The 21,126-nt window shown below is 41.3% G+C and overlaps 1 long non-coding RNA gene across 1 annotated transcript; it reads right to left on the bottom strand.

The window, feature by feature from the left end:
- Positions 1-250: 250 nt before the first annotated feature.
- LOC117509124 lies at positions 251-17,062 on the bottom strand. The gene is made up of 3 exons (XR_004560255.1): positions 16,980-17,062; positions 13,111-13,115; positions 251-263 (listed from the first exon to the last, which is right to left on the bottom strand). It is a non-coding gene; the product is annotated as an uncharacterized LOC117509124 (long non-coding RNA).
- Positions 17,063-21,126: the final 4,064 nt, after the last annotated feature.

The following is a 21,126-nucleotide window of genomic DNA, read 5'->3' as shown; positions in this document are numbered from 1 at the left end:
AGGTTCTAAAACACAGACTAGTAAAAATGATCACTAAAGGCAGCGTAGATGACCTGACGCAGGACGACCACGACTTGGAGAATGATATAGAGAATTATGGAGATACAATACCAAAGGTAGCAAACCAGGATAAGGGACAGTCTGATGAGACTAAAGAGCCTAGCGTGGAGACGACTAAAGCTGATCCAACCCAGACAGATGATACAGAGAAAGAGTAGGTAGAACGGAGATATCCCGTGAGGGAGAGAAAGGCCCCTGAATACCTGAAAGAGTACCAATGCAAAGCAGAGTGTGATGATGAAACAGAAAATGTGGATTATTTCTACAGAGTGACCTACGGTGCACCCAAAACCTTTAATGAGGCAATGAATTCAGGGAAATCAAAGTTGTGGGATGATGCAATGAAAGAAGAGATGCAATCCTTGACTGAGAATGAAACTTTCACCTTGACACCACTGCCACAGGGTAAACAAGCAGTGGGAGGTCGCTGGGTATATGCAGTAAAAGAAAACTCAGATGGATCTGAGACTTGTAAAGCCAGGTATGTGGCAAAAGGGTACAGTCAGATGAAATGGATTGACTACAAGGAGACATTTTCACCCACTGCCAACATGACCTCTGTCCGAGCATTGATGCAGGTAGCTGTACAGGAGGATCTTATCCTTCACCAAATGGATGTAAAGACTGCATACTTGCATGCTCCCATGGACTGTGAGGTATATATGGAGCAACCGGAAGGTTTTGAGGTCAAGTCAAAAACAGATGAACACCTTGTGTGTAAACTTAACAAGTCATTGTATGGGTTAAAGCAATCTGGTCGTAACTGGAATATGTTACTATCAATCAATCAATCAATCAACTTTTTTCTTATATAGCGCCAAATCACAACAAACAGTTGCCCCAAGGCGCTCCACATTGCAAGGCAAGGCCATACAATAATTATGAAAAACCCCAACGGTCAAAACGACCCCCTATGAGCAAGCACTTGGCCACAGTGGGAAGGAAAAACTCCCTTTTAACAGGAAGAAACCTTCAGCAGAACCAGGCTCAGGGAGGGGCAGTCTTCTGCTGAGACTGGTTGGGGCTGAGGGAAAGAACCAGGAAAAAGAGATCGATCACTAATGATTAAATGCAGAGTGATGCATACGGAGCAAAAAGAGAAAGAAACAGTGCATCATGGGAACCCCCCCACAGTCTACGTCTAAAGCAACATAACCAAGGGATGGTCCAGGGTCACCCGATCCAGCCCTAACTATAAGCCTTAGCGAAAAGGAAAGTTTTAAGCCTAATCTTAAAAGTAGAGAGGGTATCTGTCTCCCTGATCTGAATTGGGAGCTGGTTCCACAGGAGAGGAGCCTGAAAGCTGAAGGCTCTGCCTCCCATTCTACTCTTACAAACCCTAGGAACTACAAGTAAGCCCGCAGTCTGAGAGCGAAGCGCTCTAATGGGGTAATATGGTACTACGAGGTCCCTAAGATAAGATGGGACCTGATTATTCAAAACCTTATAAGTAAGAAGAAGAATTTTAAATTCTATTCTAGCATTAACAGGAAGCCAATGAAGGGAGGCCAACACGGGTGAGATATGCTCTCTCCTGCTAGTCCCCGTCAGTACTCTAGCTGCAGCATTCTGAACCAACTGAAGGCTTTTTAGGGAACTTCTAGGACAACCTGATAACAATGCATTACAATAGTCCAGCCTAGAGGAAACAAATGCATGAATTAATTTTTCAGCATCACTCTGAGACAAGACCTTTCTGATTTTAGAGATATTGCGTAAATGCAAAAAGGCAGTCCTACATATTTGTTTAATATGCGCTTTGAATGACATATCCTGATCAAAAATAACTCCAAGATTTCTCACAGTATTACTAGAGATCAGGGAAATGCCATCCAGAGTAACGATCTGGTTAGACACCATGCTTCTAAGATTTGTGGGGCCAAGTACAATAACTTCAGTTTTATCTGAGTTTAAAAGCAGGAAATTAGAGGTCATCCATGTCTTTATGTCTGTAAGACAGTCCTGCAGTTTAGCTAATTGGTGTGTATCCTCTGGCTTCATGGATAGATAAAGCTGGGTATCATCTGCGTAACAATGAAAATTTAAGCAATACCATCTAATAATACTGCCCAAGGGAAGCATGTATAAAGTGAATAAAATTGGTCCTAGCACAGAACCTTGTGGAACTCCATAATTAACTTTAGTCTGTGAAGAAGATTCCCCATTTACATGAACAAACTGTAATCTATTAGACAAATATGATTCAAACCACCGCAGCGCAATGCCTTTAATACCTATGACATGCTCTAATCTCTGTAATAAAATTTTATGGTCAACAGTATCAAAAGCAGCACTGAGGTCCAACAGAACAAGCACAGAGATAAGTCCACTGTCCGAAGCCATAAGAAGATCATTTGTAACCTTCACTAATGCTGTTTCTGTACTATGATGAATTCTAAAACCTGACTGAAACTCTTCAAATAGACCATTCCTCTGCAGGTGATCAATTAGCTGTTTTACAACTACCCTCTCAAGAATCTTTGAGAGAAAAGGAAGGTTGGAGATTGGCCTATAATTAGCTAAGATAGCTGGGTCAAGTGATGGCTTTTTAAGTAATGGTTTAATTATTGCCACCTTAAAGGCCTGTGGTACATAACCAACTAACAAAGATAGATTGATCATATTTAAGATTGAAGCATTAAATAATGGTAGGACTTCCTTGAGCAGCCTGGCAGGAATGGGGTCTAATAAGCATGTTGATGGTTTGGATGAAGTAACTAATGAAAATAACTCAGACAGAACAATCGGAGAGAAAGAGTCTAACCAAATACCGGCATCACTGAAAGCAGCCAAAGATAACGATACATCTTTGGGATGGTTATGAGTAATTTTTTCTCTAATAGTCAAAATTTTGTTAGCAAAGAAAGTCATGAAGTCATTACTAGTTAAAGTTAATGGAATACTCAGCTCAATAGAGCTCTGACTCTTTGTCAGCCTGGCTACAGTGCTGAAAAGAAACCTGGGGTTGTTCTTATTTTCTTCAATTAGTGATGAGTAGAAAGATGTCCTAGCTTCACGAAGGGCTTTCTTATAGAGCAACAAACTCTTTTTCCAGGCTAAGTGAAGATCTTCTAAATTAGTGAGACGCCATTTCCTCTCCGACTTACGGGTTATCTGCTTTAAGCTACGAGTTTGTGAGTTATACCACGGAGTCAGACACTTCTGATTTAAAGCTCTCTTTTTCAGAGGAGCTACAGCATCCAAAGTTGTCTTCAATGAGGATGTAAAACTATTGACAAGATACTCTAACTCCCTTACAGAGTTTAGGTAGCTACTCTGCTCTGTGTTGGTATATGACATTAGAGAACATAAAGAAGGAATCATATCCTTAAACCTAGTTACAGCGCTTTCTGAAAGACTTCTAGTGTAATGAAACTTATTCCCCACTGCAGGGTAGTCCATCAGGGTAAATGTAAATGTTATTAAAAAATGATCAGACAAAAGGGAGTTTTCAGGGAATACTGTTAAGTCTTCTATTTCCATACCATAAGTCAGAACAAGATCTAAAATATGATTAAAGTGGTGGGTGGACTCATTTACTTTTTGAGCAAAGCCGATAGAGTCTAATAATAGATTAAATGCAGTGTTGAGGCTGTCATTCTCAGCATCTGTGTGGATGTTAAAATCGCCCACTATAATTATCTTATCTGAGCTAAGCACTAAGTCAGACAAAAGGTCTGAAAATTCACAGAGAAACTCACAGTAACGACCAGGTGGATGATAGATAATAACAAATAAAACTGTTTTTTGGGACTTCCAATTTGGATGGACAAGACTAAGAGACAAGCTTTCAAATGAATTAAAGCTCTGTCTAGGTTTTTGATTAATTAATAAGCTGGAATGGAAGATTGCTGCTAATCCTCCGCCCCGGCCCGTGCTACGAGCATTCTGACAGTTAGTGTGACTCGGGGGTGTTGACTCATTTAAACTAACATATTCATCCTGCTGTAACCAAGTTTCTGTTAGGCAGAATAAATCAATACGTTGATCAATTATTATATCATTTACCAACAGGGACTTAGAAGAAAGAGACCTAATGTTTAATAGACCACATTTAACTGTTTTAGTCTGTGGTGCAATTGAAGGTGCTATATTATTTTTTCTTTTTGAATTTTTCTGCTTAAATAGATTTTTGCTAGTTACTGGTGGTCTGGGAGCAGGCACCGTCTCTACGGGGATGGGGTAATAAGGGGATGGCAGGGGGAGAGAAGCTGCAGAGAGGTGTATAAGACCACAGCTCTGCCTCCTGGTCCCAACGCTAGACAGTCACAGATTGGAGGATCCCAAAAAAATTGGCCAGATTTCTAGAAATGAGAGCTGCTCCCTCTAAAGTGGGATGGATGCCGTCTCTCCTAACAAGACCAGGTTTTCCCCAGAAGCTTTGCCAATTATCAATGAAGCCCACCTCATTTTTTGGACACCACTCAGACAGCCAGCAATTCAAGGAGAACATGCGGCTAAACATATCACTCCCGGTCTGATTGGGGAGGGGCCCAGAGAAAACAACAGAGTCCGACATTGTTTTTGCAAAGTTACACACCGATTTAATGTTAATTTTAGTGACCTCCGATTGGCGTAACCGGGTGTCATTACTGCCGACGTGAATTACAATCTTACCAAATTTACGCTTAGCCTTAGCCAGCAATTTCAAATGTCCTTCGATGTCGCCTGCTCTGGCCCCCGGAAGACAATTGACAATGGTTGCTGGTGTCGCTAACTTCACATTTCTCAAAACAGAGTCGCCAATAACCAGAGTTTGATCCTCGGCGAGTGTATCGTCGAGTGGGGAAAAACGGTTAGAGATGTGAACGGGTTGACGGTGTACACGGGGCTTCTGTTTAGGGCTACGCTTCCTCCTCACAGTCACCCAGTCAGCCTGCCTTCCCGACTGCACGGGGTCTGCCAGGGGGGAACTAACGGCGGCTAAGCTACCTTGGTCCGCACCGACTACAGGGGCCTGGCTAGCTGTAGAATTTTCCACGGTGCGGAGCCGAGCCTCCAATTCGCCCAGCCTGGCCTCCAAAGCTACGAATAAGCTGCACTTATTACAAGTACCGTTACTGCTAAAAGAGGCCGAGGAATAACTAAACATTTCACACCCAGAGCAGAAAAGTACGGGAGAGACAGGAGAAGCCGCCATGCTAAAACGGCTAAGAGCTAGCAGCTACGCTAAGCTAGCGGATTCCCAAACAGGGAATCCGACACTAGACAGGCTGTGGAGCAGCACAGGTAACGCACGACAACAGTGCTAAAATAAAATAAAAATCCACTAGACAGGCTGTGGAGCAGCACAGGTAACGCACAACAACAGTGCTAAAAAATAAAATAAAATAAAAATAAAAATCCACTGGACAGGCTGTGGAGCAGCACAGGCAACGCACGACAACAGTGCTAAATAAAAATCCACTGGACAGGCTGTGGAGCAGCACAGGTAACGCACGACAACAGTGCTAAAAAAAAATAAAATCAAAATCAAAATCCACTGGACAGGCTGTGGAGCAGCACAGGTAACGCACGACAACAGTGCTAAAACAAAATAAAAATCCACTAGACAGGCTGTGGAGCAGCACAGGTAACGCACGACAACAGTGCTAAAAAAAAATAAAATAAAAATCAAAATCCACTGGACAGGCTGTGGAGCAGCACAGGTAACGCACGACAACGGTGCCAAAACAAAACAAAAAACCACTAGACAGGCTGTGGAGCAGCACAGGTAATGCACGACAACAGTGGTAAAAAATAAAATAAAAATCCACTGGACAGGCTGTGGAGCAGCACAGGTAACGCACGACAACAGTGCTAAAAAATAAAATAAAAATCCACTGGACAGGCTGTGGAGCAGCACAGGTAACGCACGACAACAGTGCTAAAAAAATAAAATAAAAATCCACTGGACAGGCTGTGGAGCAGCACAGGTAACACACGACAACAGTGGTAAAAAATAAAATAGAAATCCACTGGACGGGCTGTGGAGCAGCACAGATAACACACGACAACAGTGCTAAAAAATAAAATAAAAATCCACTGGACAGGCTGTGGAGCAGCACAGGTAACACACGACAACAGTGGTAAAAAATAAAATAGAAATCCACTGGACAGGCTGTGGAGCAGCACAGATAACACACGACAACAGTGCTAAAAAATAAAATAAAAATCCACTGGACAGGCTGTGGAGCAGCACAGGTAACGCACGACAACAGTGGTAAAAAATAAAATAAAAATCCACTGGACAGGCTGTGGAACAGCACAGGTAACACACGACAACAGTGGTAAAAAATAAAATAAAAATCCACTAGACAGGCTGTGGAGCAGCACAGGTAACACACGACAACAGTGCTAAAAAAAATAAAATAAAAATCAAAATCCACTGGACAGGCTGTGGAGCAGCACAGGTAAAAATCCACTGAACAGGCTGTGGAGCAGCACAGGTAACGCACGACAACAGTGCTAAAAAATAAAATAAAAATCCACTGGACAGGCTGTGGAGCAGCACAGGTAACGCACGACAACAGTGCCAAAAAACAAAACAAAAATCCACTGAACAGGCTGTGGAGCAGCACAGGTAACACACGACAACAGTGCTAAAAAATAAAATAAAAATCCACTGGACAGGCTGTGGAGCAGCACAGGTAACGCACGACAACAGTGCCAAAAAATAAAATAAAAATCCACTGGACAGGCTGTGGAGCAGCACAGGTAACGCACGACAACAGTGCTAAAAAATAAAATAAAAATCCACTGAACAGGCTGTGGAGCAGCACAGGTAACGCATGACAACAGTGCTAAAAAATAAAATAAAAATCCACTAGGCAGGCTGTGGAGCAGCACAGGTAACGCACAACAACAGCGCTAAAATAAAATAAAAATCCACTAGGCAGGCTGTGGAGCAGCACAGGTAACGCACAACAACAGCGCTAAAATAAAATAAAAATCCACTAGGCAGGCTGTGGAGCAGCACGACAACAGCGCTAAAATAAAATAAAAATCCACTAGGCAGGCTGTGGAGCAGCACGACAACAGCGCTAAAATAAAATAAAAATCCACTAGGCAGGCTGTGGAGCAGCACGACAACAGCGCTAAAATAAAATAAAAATCCACTAGGCAGGCTGTGGAGCAGCACGACAACAGCGCTAAAATAAAATAAAAATCCACTAGGCAGGCTGTGGAGCAGCACGACAACAGCGCTAAAATAAAATAAAAATCCACTAGGCAGGCTGTGGAGCAGCACGACAACAGTGCTAAAAAATAAAATAAAAATAAAAACGAAAGCGTTAGCAAGCTAGTTAGCTTGCCAATGCTGATGAAGGTTAGCTGATAAAAGTGCTCCGTCGCGATGCTTCGACCGTTAGAGGTCTTCTTTAGGCGTTGGAGCACGGTGAAAAAGTAAAAAAAAGTAAAAAAGTAAAAAGTAAAAAAGTCTTGAAAAGACTGTTAATTCAAAGAACTCAAACAGCTCAGTTCAAACAGCTAACAGATACAGCAGAACACCGCTGTGCTCCGGAACAGGAAGTCAAGACCGAACTTGGAGTCATAAAAAGTCATAAAACTTTAATTTCAGCATTCAGTTCTTTCAAGTGGTCCTACATGAACACCTTACAAAAAATGGTTTTGTACAAAATGATGCTGACCACTGTCTACACCAGAGAATCTGGGGACGAGAGAGTTATACTGTTAGTGTGGGTTGATGATTTGATCATAGCAGCAATTAAATGACAACACCATACTGAGAGATGTGAAAGAAATGCTGGAGAGGAAGTTTAGGATGAAGGATATGGGTCCGCTTAAACACTTCCTAGGTATTGATTTTAACTACAGTGATGGAGAAATTAAAATGACACAAAAGAGACACATTGAGAAAATGTTAGCCAGATTTGGAATGTCTGAATGCAAACCCAGATCCACCCCATCTGAGCAGAAATTACATTTTGACAGTGATGGCGATGTAGTTGATCCAACAGGTTACAGAGAGATAGTAGGTAGTTTGATATACATCATGACATGCACTAGACCCGACTTGAGTTTCATAGTTAGTAAGCTGTCGCAACACTTGGCAGAACCAAATCAACAGCATTGGACTGCTGTGAAGCACTTACTGAGATACCTAAAAGGTACTAAGGATCAGGGATTAAACTACCGAAAATGTGAGAAAACTTTACAACTTGAGGGATATAGTGACGCTGATTGGGCCGCTGACAAAAATGACAGGAGAAGCACCACTGGGTATTGTTTCAGCTTAACTGAGACTGGTGCAGTAATCTCATGGAAGAGTAGGAAGCAGCCAACAGTACCACTATCTAGCTGTGAAGCAGAGTACATGGCTCTAGCAGCCATTACTCAGGAGAGCATATACCTAGTACAACTACTGAAAGGGATGGATGGTAGTAACCAGCATTTACCAGTAAAAATCTATTAGGATAACCAGAATAACTTATCCAAGAATCCGGTATGTAGACAAAGAAGTAAACATGTAGATATTAAATATCACTTTGTACGGTCTGCACACACAGAAGGGAAAATTAATGTTGTTTATTGTCCTACTGCAGACATGGTAGCTGATGTACTTACCAAACCAGTGTCAAAGGTCAAATTTGAGAAATTCATGGGTTATTTGTTTGGAGAGTAATGAAAGCTGGCAGATGAAATATAAAGATAATGAAGAAATTAAATTAGGAATATACATTTTTTTTTGTTTAGGTTCTCAGAACTGCCAGTATGTGAAATATTTTTTTTTTACGAGCTATACTGTAACTGGGTACGAGTTCATTGTTCGTTTGTTTTATGTTTTCCACTATACAGTAGAGAAAGTGCTGTAAACATATCTTTGAGTGGCAGTGTTGAGCATATTAGTTATTAAGACAAAGCCATGTTGATCAGCACCCAATTAGATCTATAAGACGTAATGACGTCAGAGATCTTGTGTACGCCCAGGCTTATAACCGTGTGTGTGTGCGTGCGTTGTTCTCTCTAATAAATGGCGGTCTCCCCGATGCGGTGAGCAGGTGTGCTAGCAAAAGAAACACGGTTGTCCAGCGTTTTTCTCTTACTCATGTTAGCCGATAAAGATCTTCCACTGTGTTACTCCTAAGTAAAACGCAAGTGCTGCCGAGCAGAGATGGTGAACATTTCTACAAGATTAATGGGATTATTAACCATCAGATGACAAAGTAAAACCTCTTAAATAATTCTAAAGTTAATTTAAAGCAGAAACAAGGCTGTTTTAAGCAGAAATGAGATGATACTCTGTGATGCTTTGAAATGACCGACGCTCAGTGAACACGACAGCTAGCAGCACGTGTAGCCGCGGTACTCTGATCGCTTCCTCTGTCTTTTATGATGAAATAATGCTGAATTTATGTGGAAATGATTGTTGTACAAAAGCTTCAGATATCTGTTGCTGAGACAGATGATGACTGGAGTACAGTTTGAAGCAGAAACGAGGTGACTGTGTAACACAATTTTTGTTCCTGGCAAATAAGTGTCTTTTTCCAACTACATTTATTACAAAACAATAGAAAAAGCCCAATTTTCACACCAAACTTTGTTTTTTTTTTGGGCTGTACAGCAATTTTATCCCCTCAAAACACCTATTGACAATTTTCTGACTTTTTCACAATAAAACTAAAATACGGAACATAACTAAACAAGGTTTATTTTTAAACATTTGAAAACAATTTCACGAAGTTAAAAATGAACAGTTTTCCCTGATTTGCAAATGTGCATCAAATCACTTTCCCTTATTAGACCCCAAATGTAGTCCCCCATCATGTTTTCATTGTAAGATCCCTGATATCTGTGTTCAAAGTCCATTATGTCTTGCTGGAAGCGCTCCCCATGTTCTTCTGAGTATGCACCCGTGTTGTCCTTGTAGTTGTCAAGGTGGGCATCCAGAATGTGGACCTTCAGTGACATCCTACAGCCCATTTGGCCATAGTTTCTCACTAAAGTCTCAACCAGTTCCACATAATTGTCAGCCTTGTGGTTGCCCAGAAACCCATGAACAACATCAACAGAACTTTTCCATGCCTTCCTTTGCTGTCAGTTTCTTTGGAAATTCAGGGCACTCTATGATATTGTTGACTACAACTCTGAATAGAGTTGTAGTCTTACACACCTCTCTGCCATCCCCTCATTACCCCGTCCCCGTAGAGACGGTGCCTGCTCCCAGACCACCAATAACCAGCAAAAATCTATTTAAGCATAAAAATTCAAAAAGAAAAAATAATATAGCACCTTCAACTGCACCACAGACTAAAACAGTTAAATGTGGTCTATTAAACATTAGGTCTCTCTCTTCTAAGTCCCTGTTAGTAAATGATATAATAATTGATCAACATATTGATTTATTCTGCTTTACAGAAACCTGGTTACAGCAGGATGAATATGTTAGTTTAAATGAGTCAACACCCCCGAGTCACACTAACTGCCAGAATGCTCGTAGCACGGGCCGAGGCGGAGGATTAGTAGCAATCTTCCATTCCAGCTTATTAATTAATTAAAAACCCAGACAGAGCTTTAATTCATTTGAAAGCTTGACTCTTAGTCTTGTCCATCCAAATTGGAAGTCCCAAAAACCAGTTTTATTTGTTGTTATCTATCGTCCTCCTGGTCGTTACTGAGTTTCTCTGTGAATTTTCAGACCTTTTGTCTGACTTAGTGCTTAGCTCAGATAAGATAATTATAGTGGGCAATTTTAACATCCACACAGATGCTGAGAATGACAGCCTCAACACTGCATTTAATCTATCATTAGACTCAGTTGGCTTTGCTCAAAATGTAAATGAGTCCACCCACCACTTTAATCATATCTTAGATCTTGTTCTGACTTATGGTATGGAAATTGAAGACTTAACAGTATTCCCTGAAAACTCCCTTCTGTCTGATCATTTCTTAATAACATTTACATTTACTCTGATGGACTACCCAGCAGTGGGGAATAAGTTTCATTACACTAGAAGTCTTTCAGAAAGCGCTGTAACTAGGTTTAAGGATATGATTCCTTCTTTATGTTCTCTAATGCCATATACCAACACAGTGCAGAGTAGCTACCTAAACTCTGTAAATGAGATAGAGTATCTCGTCAATAGTTTTACATCCTCATTGAAGACAACTTTGGATGCTGTAGCTCCTCTGAAAAAGAGAGCTTTAAATCAGAAGTGCCTGACTCCGTGGTATAACTCACAAACTCGCAGCTTAAAGCAGATAACCCGTAAGTTGGAGAGGAAATGGCGTCTCACTAATTTAGAAGATCTTCACTTAGCCTGGAAAAAGAGTCTGTTGCTCTATAAAAAAGCCCTCTGTAAAGCTAGGACATCTTACTACTCATCACTAATTGAATAAAATAAGAACAACCCCAGGTTTCTTTTCAGCACTGTAGCCAGGCTGACAAAGAGTCAGAGCTCTATTGAGCCGAGTATTCCTTTAACTTTAACTAGTAATGACTTCATGACTTTCTTTGCTAATAAAATTTTAACTATTAGAGAAAAAATTACTCATAACCATCCCAAAGACGTATCGTTATCTTTGGCTGCTTTCAGTGATGCCGGTATTTGGTTAGACTCTTTCTCTCAGATTGTTCTGTCTGAGTTATTTTCATTAGTTACTTCATCCAAACCATCAACATGTCTATTAGACCCCATTCCTACCAGGCTGCTCAAGGAAGCCCTACCATTATTTAATGCTTCAATCTTAAATATGATCAATCTATCTTTATTAGTTGGCTATGTACCACAGGCTTTTAAGGTGGCAGTAATTAAACCATTACTTAAAAAGCCATCACTTGACCCAGCTATCTTAGCTAATTATAGGCCAATCTCCAACCTTCCTTTTCTCTCAAAAATTCTTGAAAGGGTAGTTGTAAAACAGCTAACTGATCATCTGCAGAGGAATGGTCTATTTGAAGAATTTCAGTCAGGTTTTAGAATTCATCATAGTATAGAAACAGCATTAGTGAAGGTTATGGCCTCAGACAGTGGACTCATCTCTGTGCTTGTTCTGTTAGACCTCAGTGCTGCTTTTGATACTGTTGACCATAAAATTTTATTACAGAGATTAGAGCATGCCATAGGTATTAAAGGCACTGCGCTGCAGTGGTTTGAATCATATTTATCTAATAGATTACAATTTGTTCATGTAAATGGGGAATCTTCTTCACAGACTAAGGTTAATTATGGAGTTCCACAAGGTTCTGTGCTAGGACCAATTTTATTTACTTTATACATGCTTCCCTTAGGCAGTATTATTAGACGGCATTGCTTAAATTTTCATTGTTACGCAGATGATACCCAGCTTTATCTATCCATGAAGCCAGAGGACACACACCAATTAGCTAAACTGCAGGATTGTCTTACAGACATAAAGACATGGATGACCTCTAATTTCCTGCTTTTAAACTCAGATAAAACTGAAGTTATTGTACTTGGCCCCACAAATCTTAGAAACATGGTGTCTAACCAGATCCTTACTCTGGATGGCATTACCCTGACCTCTAGTAATACTGTGAGAAATCTTGGAGTCATTTTTGATCAGGATATGTCATTCAAAGCGCATATTAAACAAATATGTAGGACTGCTTTTTTGCATTTACGCAATATCTCTAAAATTAGAAAGATCTTGTCTCAGAGTGATGCTGAAAAACTAATTCATGCATTTATTTCCTCTAGACTGGACTATTGTAATTCATTATTATCAGGTTGTCCTAAAAGTTCCCTGAAAAGCCTTCAGTTAATTCAAAATGCTGCAGCTAGAGTACTAACGGGGACTAGAAGGAGAGAGCATATCTCACCCATATTGGCCTCTCTTCATTGGCTTCCTGTTAATTCTAGAATAGAATTTAAAATTCTTCTTCTTACTTACAAGGTTTTGAATAATCAGGTCCCATCTTATCTTAGGGACCTCATAGTACCATATCACCCCAATAGAGCGCTTCGCTCTCAGACTGCAGGCTTACTTGTAGTTCCTAGGGTTTGTAAGAGTAGAATGGGAGGCAGAGCCTTCAGCTTTCAGGCTCCTCTCCTGTGGAACCAGCTCCCAATTCGGATCAGGGAGACAGACACCCTCTCTACTTTTAAGATTAGGCTTAAAACTTTCCTTTTTGCTAAAGCTTATAGTTAGGGCTGGATCAGGTGACCCTGAACCATCCCTTAGTTATGCTGCTATAGACTTAGACTGCTGGGGGGTTCCCATGATGCACTGAGTGTTTCTTTCTCTTTTTGCTCTGTATGCACCACTCTGCATTTAATCATTAGTGATTGATCTCTGCTCCCCTCCACAGCATGTCTTTTTCCTGGTTCTCTCCCTCAGCCCCAACCAGTCCCAGCAGAAGACTGCCCCTCCCTGAGCCTGGTTCTGCTGGAGGTTTCTTCCTGTTAAAAGGGAGTTTTTCCTTCCCACTGTCGCCAAGTGCTTGCTCACAGGGGGTCGTTTTGACCGTTGGGGTTTTTACGTAATTATTGTATGGCCTTGCCTTACAATATAAAGCGCCTTGGGGCAACTGTTTGTTGTGATTTGGCGCTATATAAATAAAACTGATGATGATGATGACTTGTGGTTCAATGAAAATACCAGCTTTCATTTTTGCCTCTGACAGCTTTGGGGAAAAGTCTTGAAGATACTTGAATGTTGCACACTCTTTGTCAAGCACTGTGAGAGACCCAGTTTAATGTGCAGAGGAGGGACCAAAACCTTGTGAGGATCCACCAGTGGCTCATGTTTAATGTTATGGCTTCCAACTGAGAATTCAGTCCTTTCAGGCCATTGCTTCCGGTGATAATGTGCTGCCCTGTCTCTACTGTCCCAAAGCTGGAGAAAACAGGGAAACTTGGTGAAACCTCCCTGGAGTCCCATCAATCATGCCACCATTTTGAAGTACTCAGTGACCTCCCATCCAGCTTCCAGCAGATATTTGACACTGTAATCCTCCTTGAGATGCACTGAATGAGCCAAAGGAAGTGATGAATGCTTGTTCCCATTGTGCAGTAGTACAGCCTTCAGGCTTCTGGATGAGCTATCAATGAAGGGTCTCCACTCATTTGGATTACATTCAATTGCAGTTGCATTGAACAGTCCTGAAATGTCACAACAATAGCACAAACTCTCTTCCTTGGCAGAGAAGCTAGAGAAACGTTGGTGAAGTTTTCTTTGGCTTGTTACTTGCACACTTTTCATCCAACAAGTCCCACTCCTTCAGCCTTGAGATCAAAAGCTCAGGATTTGACTTTGTCAAACCAAGCTCTCTGAGGTCATTCAGATCTCCTTGAGTTGGGAAGTAAGGATTCCTCTCACGAACTGTATCTGTAATGTCACAGTCCACTTCACTGTTCTCCCCATCCTATGACTCAGTGCTTTCTTCTTCTGATGGTTGTTTTCTTTCTGGAGGTGAAGGTACAGGAAGCTCAGCACCATGTGGCACTGGTGCAACTGAAGATGGAATGTCAGGATAAGGAATATAGCAGGTGCATTCTTCCCACTTCGGCGTTTGGAAGGATCCACCATGAGGGGTCAGTGGGTTAATGCCATATTCGTGGAACACCAAACTTCACTGCTCTCTTTTCCCTTCTGTTGTTTAGGTTGTTTAATTTTCTTTGATTAAAGAGTGAAATACTCATGAACAAAGGAGATTCTTTAAACCTCAGTAAATTACTCTCCTGTTTTTGAAAGATCTTGCTCAGTCTGTACAAATGAGGAAGGTTTTCATAAATATAATTGCTTTATCAACATGGTTATTATGTTTGAAATGATGTTTGAACCCTTTTGACATGATCACAAAAAGAAAATATGATGACCACAACTCTGACAAATGGACTTAACTTTTCCAGAAATTAATAGTGACCACTCAGTGAATGCGAAAACTGGTTAATTTGCAATTTCATTGTCCTGACCACAAAACCAAAGTTTGGAGGTCAAGACCACTCTTTTCTCTTTTGATTGGTTGTGAAGAAATAAGAAATTATGGTTTTAACCCAGGAACAAGACAAAAGTAAAAATTTGTTACTTAGTTATCCATGAACCGCCGGCTAATGACGCATGCACACTGAAGGCAGGGAGGACCGATTTTTAGGGGGGACCGTTCGGTCAGCAACACCGTATCTGATCCAGATTACAGATTTTGTAGCCATTTAAATTTAACATTGAAAACCCCATTTAATGTATATTTTACATTATATCTTAATCAAACGTGCTCCAATCACTCTCATATTTGAAAGTGAGGTGCAGACTGACACTCACTATCACCTGACAAATTTTGATCCAGATCTGATCCGGATTGTGGATTTTATGGACATTTGAATTTAATATTGAAAAGCCCACTTGGTGTACATTTTGCATTATATCTCAATCAAAGGTGCCTCAATCACTCTCATTTTTCTGTTATGGATTTACCTACACCACCAAAATTGCATGGACGTTATAAATGAATGCCTGTTTGTCTGTCTTCCAGTTATTAGTCAGCAACCAAGTGCCAAAATGCAATGACAAATTGTGCAAAGCAGAGATAACCAGTGTTCTGTGAAAACGATCTGAAAAAGAATCCAGAAACCGAAAAAGTTGAGAAAAAAAGCAAAACATCTGACAACACCACAAAAAAAAAACTTTGATTCCAGTGCATGAACTAAATACGTACATACTCTTTACATTTGATCAGATCTAATTTATCTCTAACAGGACTTTGACCTTGAAAATGTGTTCCAATATAAAATTTGTGGAATTGGAAACTAGTGTTGGCAGAGGTTTGCACTCTATGAGTGCGGTGCTCTAGTTTTGTTATGGAACAGCTGTCATGCAACCTTGCAAAAGCTGCACTGTCTGCACAAAAAGCTGCAGTGAGTCGGTGGTATGTGTCACGTCCTTAAATATCATGTTATCTGATGTTCACAGAAAACTGACTGTTTCAAGGAAAGATTGTGATAAGCTATTTTTCTCAAAACTTTAGAGATTAGTCATTTTCCTCCGAACACATCTCCAAGCCTGAAAAAATCTTAAAAGAGGGGGTGTGGACTCGACCAGCAGAGACATCTGGGAGTCAGAGGTCTGGAAGTCAGAGGTCTGGAAGTCTGGGAGTTAGCGCTCTGGAAGTCTGGGATTCAGAGGTCCGGAAGTCTGGGAGTTAGAGGTCTGGAAGTCTGGGAGTCAGAGGTCTGGAAATCTGGGAGTCTGTGGTCTGAAAGTCTGAGAGTCAGTGACTGTGAAAGGAGACTAGTGAGAGAAGCTATCAAGACACCAATGGCAACTCTGAAGGACCAACAGGTTTCTGGAGAAAGCATAGTGCAGCTTTTGGGTTTTTAAAGATATTACCCATCCAGCAGTGAGACCAAAATCCAGATTTAACATGAATGCAATTAATATTTATTATAATATTATGAATAGGTATTGAACACAGATGTTGTGATTATAGACCAATATCACAGCGCTGTTACAGAGTTCTGTATTTAGTATCTGAAGATAAAATCTGTCATTTCCCCTCAAAAGCTGCACACTTGCATCCGTTAAAGTTGTTGATCAGAAGAGAGGAAAAAACATGTGTCAAACTTTATCCATTAGCTAAAGCTTCTTACATTAAGCTGCATCATAAAAAACTCACCATCACATTAAGTTGTATATTTCTGTAATTCCGGTCTTTCTTAACTGATGACTACCCACAAATTCTCTGTAATCAAAGTTCTGTGAAAATACTGTACCTAAACTGAGAACATGTATAAGTGGTGTGTCAGTTATGGAGTTGTGCTTCTACACTCCCCTTGGTTTATCAGAACCACATAGACACTCAGAGTAAGAAACACTTGAAGAGATGTGGGCTTTGGAAAGGTCATGATTTTCTGGTGGTGATAAGGTGGTTTCAAAAGAAGATCATGCTGAAGAGGTTGATTACTGTCAACACAGTGTGAATAATGTTTTTTGCACATACAATATGCAATCCTTGAACAGACTGTTACATTCTCAATGCTCATGCTCAGTAGTGTGTAAATCTTGCGTGACTAAGCTTGAGCTTCCACCTTTGATGTCAGTATGGGGGGGGGGGGTGTTAAGTGCCTATTTGTCAAAAAACGTACGAGGAGTGGCTCTTGCACCTTATTCCACAGGGTGCTGTTCTAGTATGATTGTCCATGATCCAAAAAAGTGCAGCAACAGCATGAAACGGCTTAATCCGGCTTGCCTCCTAACAAGCTGGTTTATAAAGTGCAGACCCGGCAATCCGCCTCAAAACGAAAGTAAACTGCAGCCTCGGCCAGATGTTCAGCTACTTCCAGTGCATGTTTTATTGTTTATAAATGCCTAAAAATCCTGCGTCAGTGTTTTTTTTTTTCATGGCAACCAGAGCAGTACACTTTAATGCTTTTGACGAATGAAACTTGTGTTTTTCTAGCGTTTTGCTTTCTGCCTGATGACACTTCCTGATGGGAAAGTCCTCTGTTTTTCTGGCATTCCTCCCAAACACAACTGTCATTTGTGTGAAGCGCATCTGAATCAAGACATTGGGCCTCATGTATCAACGTGCGTAATACGATATTTGAGCGTATATGGGGTGTACGCCAAAACGGCTGTGCCACTTGGCATTTATCAATGTGGTCGTTGGTGTACGCTGCGCTGAAAATATACACCAGGTCGAGAGGTGGCGTAAATTATGATCGGCCTGATAAACAGTGCCATCATACAAATCAATGCATATGTTAGATAAATAACACTTTCCTGATTATACTACATAATAATCAATACAAATCCCGCTTTTGTCTATCGAACACGATCCGTGGCCACAGCGCTGACTGCAAAGAAAGTGCTGCTCGCCTTTTTCTCCAGACTTCGAGCCTGGAGCCAGAGCAGCGCTGAGCTTAACTTTATGTGGTGTGATCGTTTTAGACAATGAAATTGATAATTACAACTGTAGTGTTGTCATTCCCTTCGCCCGTGTTGCAATCAGGTTGTGTCGTCTCCATTCGTTTGTCACAATAAAATAAATAAAGAAATACATTTTAAGAAAGAAATCTGTAAAATTAGGCATGTCTTATTAATTGAGCAAGCAAATATCCCTCTGCTTGGTCTAAAAAAGTAACCGTTACTGACTGCCACAATTTTTTTTCCTGATTTCTTATAGTGTTTCTTAAAGCCAGAAAGTTGCCATTTGAAATTACTTTAGTTTTGTGTCATGTCTGTGATCTGCTTTTTTTTTTTAACAAAATTAAACAACTGAATGAACATCCTCCGAGGCCGGTGATTCCATAATTGTTCCAATTTGCCCATAAACAGTCATTTGGGTCTGTAGGCCGACTCCTCCCAGTTCCTTTGGCTGATTTCTACAACCCCAATTCCAATGAAGTTGGGACATTGTATGAAATGTAAATAAAAACAGAATACAATGATTTGCAAATCCTCTTCAACCTTTATTCAGTTGAATACACCACAAAGACAAGATATTAAGGTTCAAACTGATAAGACTTTTTTTGTTTTTTTTGCAAATATTTGCTCATTTTGAAATGGATGCCCGCAACGCATTTCAAAAACATTGGGATGGACAACAACAGACTGGGAAAGTTGATGAATGCTCAAAGAACACCTACACTCAACAAAAATATAAACGCAACACTTTTGGTTTTGCTCCCATTTTGTATGAGATGAACTCAAAGATCTAAAACTTTTTCCACATGTCAGGACTGGACGAGGGCAGGACACAAATGCAGGCTCGACAAAAGGAAATATACTTAAAGGGTGGTTTATTCAGGCTAGGGATCGTTAACAGCAAAAGTACTTGACAAGGATTAAGCAAAAGACGTGGTCCAAAGAACAAGCAAGGTCTAAACACGAGCAAACAGGTATGTCAGAGCAGAGGCAAAAAACAGGATCCAGAACACAAAACAGAGTCCAAAAACAAGGGTTGGCAAAACAGGAACGAAACAAGAGGCTGGTACGTGAGGGAGTCAACGAACGAGCGGGGAAGAAGTGAACAGACGCAGGTTAAATAGGGGACAGGTGTTAATCAGGAAATGAGGTGCACGTGGAGGAGGAAAGGCCTGGAAAGGGGGGCGTGGTCAGGTGACAGCTAAGAGGCCAATGATGCAGAAGGGCGGTGACAAGTGGGCAAGAGAATGACAGATGAAGGGGCGTGGCTGACTGAGAGGACAAAGTGCAGGTGCGGAACTGAGAGTGCAGTGATCCGGAAAAGACTGTGGAAACAATGAGAGACTGACAAGCAGGAGCAAGAGAAAGGTGATCAGATACAAACATGACAATAAGAGATAGTACAAAGAAAACCACCCTAACTTGAACACAACTGAAAAGCATACAGGAACGTGATAAGTGAATCATGGGAATTAATACAATAAACCTACTAAGAACAGACAGAAGAACTACAAGAAAACAAAACTGAAAACCAAAACCAGAAATACCCAAATACTTAACAGAAGAGAGAACAGTAACATAAGTAAACAAACACTAAATGCTGAAACATAAAAACAGACTGTGGATAAACTAGAATGGAACTAAAACATAGCTGTAAAGTAACAAAGAAAGAAAGTGACAAAGCAATATGAGATCATTGAATAAACGTGAAGAAAGAGGCAAGATTAGATGCTGATTAGACACCATTAGTGCACAGGTGTGCCTTAGACTGTCCACAATAAAAGGCCACTCTGAAAGGTGCAGTTTTATCACACAGTACAAAGCCACAGATGTCGCAAGATTTGAGGGAGCGTGCAATTGGCATGCTGACAGCAGGAATGTCAACCAGAGCTGTTGCTCGTGTATTGAATGTTCATTTCTCTACCATAAGCTGTCTCCAAAGGCGTTTCAGAGAATTTGGCAGTACATCCAACCAGCCTCACAACCGCAGACCACGTGTAACCACACCAGCCCAGGACCTCCACATCCAGCATGTTCACCTCCAAGATCGTCTGAGACCAGCCACTCGGACAGCTGCTGAAACAATCGGTTTGCATAACCAAAGAATTTCTGCACAAACTGTCAGAAACCGTCTCAGGGAAGCTCATCTGCATGCTCGTCGTCGTCATCGGGGTCTCGACCTGTCTCCAGTTCATCATTGTAACCGACTTGAGTGGGCAAATGCTCACATTCACTGGCGTTTGGCACGTTGGAGAGGTGTTCTCTTCACGGATGAATCCCGGTTCACACTGTTCAGGGCAGATGGCAGACAGCGTGTGTGGCGTCGTGTGGGTGAGCGGTTTTCTGATGTCAATGTTGTGGATCGAGTGGCCCATGGTGGCGGTGGGGTTATGGTATGGGCAGGCGTCTGTTATGGATGAAGAACACAGGTGCATTTTATTGATGGCATTTTGAATGCACAGAGATACCGTGACGAGATCCTGAGGCCCATTGTTGTGCCATACATCCAAGAACATCACCTCATGTTGCAGCAGGATAATGCATGGCCCCATGTTGCAAGGATCTGTACACAATTCTTGGAAGCTGAAAATGTCCCAGTTCTTGCATGGCCGGCATACTCACCGGACATGTCACCCATTGAGCATGTTTGGGATGCTTTGGACCGGCGTATACGATAGCGTGTACCAGTTCCTGCCAATATCCAGCAACTTCGCACAGCCATTGAAGAGGAGTGGACCAACATTCCACAGGCCACAATTGACAACCTGATCAACTCTATGCGAAGGAGATGTGTTGCACTGCATGAGGCAAATGGTGGTCACACCAGATACTGACTGGTATCCCCCCCCCGCCCCCCCCCCCCATAAAACAAAACTGCACCTTTCAGAGTGGCCCTTTATTGTGGGCAGTTTAAGGCACACCTGTGCACAATCATGGTGTCTAATCAGCATCTTGATATGGCACACCTGTGAGGTGGGATGGATTATCTCAGCAAAGGAGAAGTGCTCACTATCACAGATTTAGACTGGTTTGTGAACAATATTTGAGGGAAATGGTGATATTGTGTATGTGGAAAAAGTTTTAGATCTTTGAGTTCATCTCATAGAAAATGGGAGCAAAACCAAAAGTGTTGCGTTTATATTTTTGTTGAGTGTAATTGGAAACATGTGAGTGTCATGATTGGGTATAAAAGGAGCATACCCAAAAGGCTCAGCCATTCACAAGCAAAGATGGGGTGAGGAT

Source organism: Thalassophryne amazonica, chromosome 4 (genome assembly GCF_902500255.1).
Source record: "Thalassophryne amazonica chromosome 4, fThaAma1.1, whole genome shotgun sequence".
Classification (NCBI taxonomy): Eukaryota; Metazoa; Chordata; class Actinopteri; order Batrachoidiformes; family Batrachoididae; genus Thalassophryne; species Thalassophryne amazonica.
Note: the sequence above shows the minus strand (reverse complement) of the source record. Positions and strands in the feature narration are given on the sequence as shown.